A 9,244-nucleotide genomic window follows, 5' to 3' on the forward strand; every position below is an offset into this window, starting at 1 on the left:
CTGACAATGATGCAGTTCATACACCTAAAGAGCTATCGCTTTGTCATGTAGTGGAACTGACAATGATGCAGTTCATGCACCTAAAGAGCTATCGTTTTGTCATGTACTGTAACTGACAATGATTCAGTTCATACACCTAAAGAGCTATCGCTTTGTCATGTAGTGGAACTGACAATGATGCAGTTCATACACCTAAAGAGCTATCGTTTTGTCATGTACTGGAACTGACAATGATTCAGTTCATACACCTAAAGAGCTATCGCTTTGTCATGTACTGGAACTGTTACAATGATTCAGTTCATACACCTAAAGAGCTATCGCTTTGTCATGTACTGGAACTGACAATGATTCAGTTCATACACCTAAATAGCTATCGCTTTGTCATGTACTGGAACTGACACCGATTCAGTTCTTACACCTATATAGCTATTGCTTTGCCATGTACTGGAACTGACAATCATTCAGTTCATACACCTAAATAGCTATCGCTTTGTCATGTAGTGTTATTGACAATGATTCAGTTCATACACCTAAAGAGCTATCGCTTTGTCATGTACTGGAACTGACAATGATTCAGTTCATACACCTAAATAGCTATCGCTTTGTCATGTACTGGAACTGACAATGATTCAGTTCATACACCTAAAGAGCTATCGCTTTGTCATGTAGTGGAGCTGACAATGATTCAGTTCATACACCTAAATAGCTATCACTTTGTCATGTACTGGAACTGACAATGATTCAGTTGATACACCTAAATAGCTGTCGCTTTGTCATGTACTGGAACTGACAATGATTCAGTTCATACACCTAAATAGCTATCGCTTTGTCATGTACTGGAACTGACAATGATTCAGTTCATACACCTAAAGAGCTATCGCTTTGTCATGTACTGGAACTGACAATGATTCAGTTCATACACCTAAATAGCTATCACTTTGTCATGTACTGGAACTGACAATGATTCACTTCATACACCTAAATAGCTATCGCTTTGCCATGTACTGGAACTGACAATGATGCAGTTCATACACCTAAAGAGCTATCGTTTTGTCATGTACTGGAACTGACAATGATTCAGTTCATACACCTATATAGCTATCGCTTTGTCATGTAGTGTTATTGACAATGATTTAGTTCATACACCTAAAGAGCTATCGCTTTGTCATGTACTGAAACTGACAATGATTCAGTTCATACACCTAAATAGCTATCGCTTTGTCATGTACTGGAACTGACAATGATTCAGTTCATACACCTAAAGAGCTATCGCTTTGTCATGTACTGGAACTGACAATGATTCAGTTCATACACCTAAAGAGCTATCGCTTTGTCATGTAGTGGAGCTGACAATGATTCAGTTCATACACCTAAATAGCTATCACTTTGTCATGTACTGGAACTGACAATGATTCACTTCATACACCTCAATAGCTGTCGCTTTGTCATGTACTGGAACTGACAATGATGCAGTTCATACACCTAAAGAGCTATCGCTTTGTCATGTAGTGGAACTGACAATGATGCAGTTCATGCACCTAAAGAGCTATCGTTTTGTCATGTACTGTAACTGACAATGATTCAGTTCATACACCTAAAGAGCTATCGTTTTGTCATGTACTGGAACTGACAATGATTCAGTTCATACACCTAAAGAGCTATCGCTTTGTCATGTACTGGAACTGACAATGATTCAGTTCATACACCTATATAGCTGTCGCTTTGTCATGTAGTGTTATTGACAATGATTCAGTTGATACATCTAAATAGCTGTCGCTTTGTCATGTACTGGAACTGATAATGATTCAGTTGATACACCTAAATAGCTATCGCTTTGTCATGTACTGGAACTGACAATGATTCAGTTCATACACCTAAAGAGCTATCGCTTTGTCATGTACTGGAACTGACAATGATTCAGTTCATACACCTAAAGAGCTATCGCTTTGTCATGTACTGGAACTGACAATGATTCAGTTGATTCAGTTCATACACCTAAATAGCTATCGCTTTGTCATGTACTGGAACTGACAATGATTCAGTTCATACACCTAAATAGCTATCGCTTTGTCATGTACTGGAACTGACAATGATTCAGTTCATACACCTAAAGAGCTATCGCTTTGTCATGTACTGGAACTGACAATTATTCAGTACATACACCTAAATAGCTATCGTTTTGTCATGTACTGGAACTGACAATGATTCAGTTCATACACCTAAATAGCTATCGCTTTGTCATGTACTGGAACTGACAATGATTCAGTTCATACACCTAAAGAGCTATCGCTTTGTCATGTACTGGAACTGACAATGATTCAGTTCATACACCTAAATAGCTATCGCTTTGTCATGTACTGGAACTGACAATGATTCAGTTCATACACCTAAAGAGCTATCGTTTTGTCATGTACTGGAACTGACAATGATTCAGTTCATACACCTATATAGCTATCGCTTTGTCATGTACTGGAACTGACACCGATTCAGTTCTGACACCTATATAGCTATCGCTTTGTCATGTACTGGAACTGACAATGATTCAGTTCATACACCTAAATAGCTATCGCTTTGTCATATTGACAATGATTCAGTTCATACACCTAAAGAGCTATCGCTTTGTCATGTTGGAACTGACAATGATTCAGTTCATGGAGCTATCGCTTTGTCATGTACAACTGACAATGATTCAGTTCATACACCTAAATAGCTATCGCTTTGTCATGTACTGGAACTGACAATGATTCAGTTCATACACCTAAATAGCTATCGCTTTGTCATGTACTGGAACTGACAATGATTCAGTTCATACACCTATATAGCTATCGCTTTGTCATGTACTGTAACTGACAATGATTCAGTTCATACACCTATATAGCTATCGCTTTGTCATGTACTGGAACTGACAATGATTCAGTTCATACACTAAATAGCTATCGCTTTGCTATCTGACTTTGTAGCATGTCATGTAACTGGAACTGACAATGATTCAGTTCATACACCTAAAGAGGTATCGCTTTGTCATGTACTGGAACTGTTACAATGATTCAGTTCATACACCTAAAGAGCTATCGCTTTGTCATGTACTGTAACTGACAATGATTCAGTTCATACACCTAAAGAGCTATCGTTTGGTCATGTACTGGAACTGACAATGATTCAGTTCATACACCTAAAGAGCTATCGCTTTGTCATGTACTGGAACTGACAATGATTCAGTTCATACACCTAAATAGCTATCGCTTTGTCATGTACTGGAACTGACAATGATTCAGTTCATACACCTAAAGAGCTATCGCTTTGTCATGTACTGGAACTGACAATGATTCAGTTCATACACCTAAATAGCTATCGCTTTGTCATGTACTGGAACTGACAATGATTCAGTTCATCTAAATAGCATCCTTTGTCATGTACTGGACTGACAATGATCGTTCATACACCTTGCTATCGCTTTGTCATGTACTGGAACTGACAATGATTCAGTTCATACACCTAATAGCTAGCTATCAATGATTCAGTTCATACAGCTTTGTCATGTACTGGAACTGACAATGATTCAGTTCATACACCTAAAGAGCTATCGCTTTGTCATGTAGTGGAACTGACAATGATTCAGTTCATACACCTAAAGAGCTATCGCTTTGTCATGTAGTGGAACTGACAATGATTCAGTTCATACACCTAAATAGCTATCGCTTTGTCATGTACTGTAACTGACAATGATTCACATACACCTAAATAGCTATCGCTTTGTCATGTACTGGAACTGACAATGATTCAGTTCATACACCTAAATAGCTATCGCTTTGTCATGTACTGGAACTGACAATGATTCAGTTCATACACCTAAATAGCTATCGCTTTGTCATGTACTGGAACTGACAATGATTCAGTTCATACACCTAAATAGCTATCGCTTTGTCATGTACTGGAACTGACAATGATTGTTCATAGTTCTATCGCTTTGTCATGTATGGAACTGACAATGATTCAGTTCATACACCTAAAGAGCTATCGCTTTGTCATGTACTGGAACTGACAATGATTCAGTTGATACACCTAAATAGCTATCGCTTTGTCATGTAGTGGAACTGACAATGATTCAGTTGATACACCTAAATAGCTATCGACTTTGTCATGTACTGGAACTGACAATGATTCAGTTCATACACCTAAATAGCTATCGCTTTGTCATGTACTGGAACTGACAATGATTCAGTTCATACACCTAAATAGCTATCGCTTTGTCATGTACTGGAACTGACAATGATTCAGTTCATACACCTAAAGAGCTATCGCTTTGTCATGTACTGGAACTGACAATGATTCAGTTCATACACCTAAATAGCTATCGCTTTGTCATGTACTGGAACTGACAATGATTCAGTTCATACACCTCTAAATAGCTATCGCTTTGTCATGTACTGGAACTGACAATGATTCAGTTCATACACCTAAATAGCTATCGCTTTGTCATGTACTGGAACTGACAATGATTCAGTTCATACACCTAAATAGCTATCGCTTTGTCATGTACTGGAACTGACAATGATTCAGTTCATACACCTAAAGAGCTATCGCTTTGTCATGTACTGGAACTGACAATGATTCAGTTCATACACCTAAATAGCTATCGCTTTGTCATGTACTGTAACTGACAATGATTCAGTTCATACACCTAAATAGCTATCGCTTTGTCATGTACTGGAACTGACAATGATTCAGTTCATACACCTAAAGAGCTATCGCTTTGTCATGTACTTGAGCTGACAATGATTCAGTTCATACACCTAAATAGCTATCGCTTTGTCATGTACTGGAACTGACAATGATTCAGTTCATACACCTAAATAGCTATCGCTTTGTCATGTAGTGGAACTGACAATGATTCAGTTCATACACCTAAATAGCTATCGTTTTGTCATGTACTGGAACTGACAATGATTCAGTTGATACACCTAAATAGCTATCGCTTTGTCATGTACTGGAACTGACAATGATTCAGTTCATACACCTAAATAGCTATCGCTTTGTCATGTACTGGAACTGACAATGATTCAGTTCATACACCTAAAGAGCTATCGCTTTGTCATGTACTGGAACTGACAATGATTCAGTTCATACACCTAAATAGCTATCGCTTTGTCATGTACTGGAACTGACAATGATTCAGTTCATACACCTAAAGAGCTATCGCTTTGTGATGTACTGGAACTGACAATGATTCAGTTCATACACCTAAATAGCTATCGCCTTGTCATGAACTGGAACTGACAATGATTCAGTTCATACACCTAAAGAGCTATCGCTTTGTCATGTACTGGAACTGACAATGATTCAGTTCATACACCTAAATAGCTATCGCTTTGTCATGTACTGGAACTGACAATGATTCAGTTCATACACCTAAATAGCTATCGTTTTGCCATGTACTGTAACTGACAATGATTCAGTTCATACACCTAAAGAGCTATCGCTTTGTCATGTACTGGAACTGACAATGATTCAGTTCATACACCTAAATAGCTATCGCTTTGTCATGTACTGGAACTGTTCATACACCTAAATAGCTATCGCTTTGTCATGTACTGGAACTGACAATGATTCAGTTCATACACCTAAGCTAGCTATCGCTTTGTCATGTACTGGAACTGACAATGATTCAGTTCATACACCTAAATAGCTATCGCTTTGTCATGTACTGGAACTGACAATGATTCAGTTCATACACCTAAATAGCTATCGCTTTGTCATGTACTGGAACTGACAATGATTCAGTTCATACACCTAAAGAGCTATCGCTTTGTCATGTACTGGAACTGACAATGATTCAGTTCATACACCTAAATAGCTATCGCTTTGTCATGTACTGGAACTGACAATGATTCAGTTCATACACCTAAATAGCTATCGCTTTGTCATGTAGTGGAACTGACAATGATTCAGTTCATACACCTAAAAAGCTATCGCTTTGTCATGTACTGGAACTGACAATGATGCAGTCTATACACCTAAATAGCTATCGCTGTGTCATGTACTGGAACTGACAATGATTCAGTTCATACACCTAAAAAGCTATCGCTTTGTCATGTACTGGAGCTGACACGATTCAGTTCATACACCTAAAGAGATATCGCTTTGTCATGTACTGGACCTGACAATGATTCAGTTCATACACCTAAATAGCTATCACTTTGTCATGTACTGGAACTGACAATGATTCAGTTCATACACCTATATAGCTATCGCTTTGTCATGTACTGGAACTGACAATGATTCAGTTCATACACCTAAATAGCTATCGCTTTGTCATGTACTGTACTGGAACTGACAATGATTCAGTTCATACACCTAAAGAGCTATCGCTTTGTCATGTACTGGAACTGACAATGATTCAGTTCATACACCTATATAGCTATCGCTTTGTCATGTACTGGAACTGACAATGATTCAGTTCATACACCTAAAGAGCTATCGCTTTGTCATGTACTGGAACTGACAATGATTCAGTTCATACACCTAAAGAGCTATCGCTTTGTCATGTACTGGAACTGACAATGATTCAGTTCATACACCTATATAGCTATCGCTTTGTCATGTACTGGAACTGACAATGATTCAGTTCATACACCTAAAGAGCTATCGCTTTGTCATGTACTGGAACTGACAATGATTCAGTTCATACACCTAAATAGCTATCGCTTTGTCATGTACTGGAACTGACAATGATTCAGTTCATACACCTAAAGAGCTATCGCTTTGTCATGTACTGGAACTGACAATGATTCAGTTCATACACCTAAATAGCTATCGCTTTGTCATGTACTGGAACTGACAATGATTCAGTTCATACACCTAAATAGCTATCGCTTTGTCATGTACTGGAACTGACAATGATTCAGTTCATACACCTAATAGCTAGCTATCGTCTTTGTTCATCAGAGCTATCGCTTTGTCATGTACTGGAACTGACAATGATTCAGTTCATACACCTATATAGCTATCGCTTTGTCATGTACTGGAACTGACAATGATTCAGTTCATACACCTATATAGCTATCGCTTTGTCATGTACTGGAACTGACAATGATTCAGTTCATACACCTAAATAGCTATCGCTTTGTCATGTACTGGAACTGACAATGATTCAGTTCATACACCTAAATAGCTATCGCTTTGTCATGTACTGGAACTGACAATGATTCAGTTCATACACCTAAATAGCTATCGCTTTGTCATGTACTGGAACTGACAATGATTCAGTTCATACACCTAAAGAGCTATCGCTTTGTCATGTACTGGAACTGACAATGATTCAGTTCATACACCTAAATAGCTATCGCTTTGTCATGTACTGGAACTGACAATGATTCAGTTCATACACCTAAATAGCTATCGCTTTGTCATGTACTGGAACTGACAATGATTCAGTTCATACACCTAAAGAGCTATCGCTTTGTCATGTACTGGAACTGACAATGATTCAGTTCATACACCTAAAGAGCTATCGTTTTGTCATGTACTGGAACTGACAATGATGCAGTTCATACACCTAAAGAGCTATCGCTTTGTCATGTAGTGGAACTGACAATGATTCAGTTCATACACCTAAAGAGCTATCGCTTTGTCATGTACTGGAACTGACAATGATTCAGTTCATACACCTAAAGAGCTATCGCTTTGTCATGTACTGGAACTGACAATGATTCAGTTCATACACCTAAAGAGCTATCACTTTGTCATGTACTGGAACTGACAATGATTCAGTTCATACACCTAAATAGCTATCGCTTTGTTATGTACTGTAACTGACAATGATTCAGTTCATACACCTAAATAGCTATCGCTTTGTCATGTACTGGAACTGACAATGATTCAGTTCATACACCTAAAGAGCTATCGCTTTGTCATGTACTGGAACTGACAATGATTCAGTTCATACACCTATATAGCTATCGCTTTGTCATGTAGTGGAACTGACAATGATTCAGTTCATACACCTAAATAGCTATCGCTTTGTCATGTACTGGAACTGACAATGATTCAGTTCATACACCTAAATAGCTATCGCATTGTCATGTACTGGAACTGACAATGATTCAGTTCATACACCTAAAGAGCTATCGCTTTGTCATGTACTGGAACTGACAATGATTCAGTTCATACACCTAAAGAGCTATCGCTTTGTCATGTACTGGAACTGACAATGATTCAGTTCATATACCTAAAGAGCTATCGTTTTGTCATGTACTGGAACTGACAATGATTCAGTTCATACACCTAAAGAGCTATCACTTTGTCATGTACTGGAACTGACAATGATTCAGTTCATACACCTAAAGAGCTATCGCTTTGTCATGTACTGGAACTGACAATGATTCAGTTCATACACCTATATAGCTATCGCTTTGTCATGTACTGGAACTGACAATGATTCAGTTCATACACCTAAATAGCTATCGCTTTGTCATGTAGTGGAACTGACAATGATTCAGTTCATACACCTAAATAGCTATCGCTTTGTCATGTACTGGAACTGACAATGATTCAGTTCATACACCTAAATAGCTATCGCTTTGTCATGTAGTGGAACTGACACCGATTCATTTGATACACCTATATAGCTATTGCTTTGCCATGTACTGGAACTGACAATCATTCAGTTCATACACCTATATAGCTGTCGCTTTGTCATGTACTGGAACTGACAATGATTCAGTTCATACACCTATATAGCTATCACTTTGTCATGTACTGGAACTGACAATGATTCAGTTCATACACCTATATAGCTATCACTTTGTCATGTACTGGAACTGACAATGATTCAGTTCATACACCTATCTAGCTATCACTTTGTCATGTACTGGAGCTGACAATGATTCAGTTCATACACCTATATAGCTATCACTTTGTCATGTACTGGAACTGACAATGATTCAGTTCATACACCTAAAGAGCTATCGCTTTGTCATGTACTGGAACTGACAATGATTCAGTTCATACACCTAAATAGCTATCGCTTTGTCATGTACTGGAACTGACAATGATTCAGTTCTTACACCTATATAGCTATCGCTTTGCCATGTACTGGAACTGACAATCATTCAGTTCATACACCTATATAGCTATCGCTTTGTCATGTACTGGAACTGACAATGATTCAGTTCATACACCTAAATAGCTATCGCTTTGTCATGTACTGGAACTGACAATGATTCAGTTCATACACCTATATAGC

The sequence above is a fragment of the Ylistrum balloti genome, unplaced genomic scaffold (assembly GCF_031769215.1).
Source record: "Ylistrum balloti isolate Yb309-2 unplaced genomic scaffold, AGI_CSIRO_Ybal_v1 Utg369698, whole genome shotgun sequence".
NCBI classification, from domain to species: Eukaryota; Metazoa; Mollusca; class Bivalvia; order Pectinida; family Pectinidae; genus Ylistrum; species Ylistrum balloti.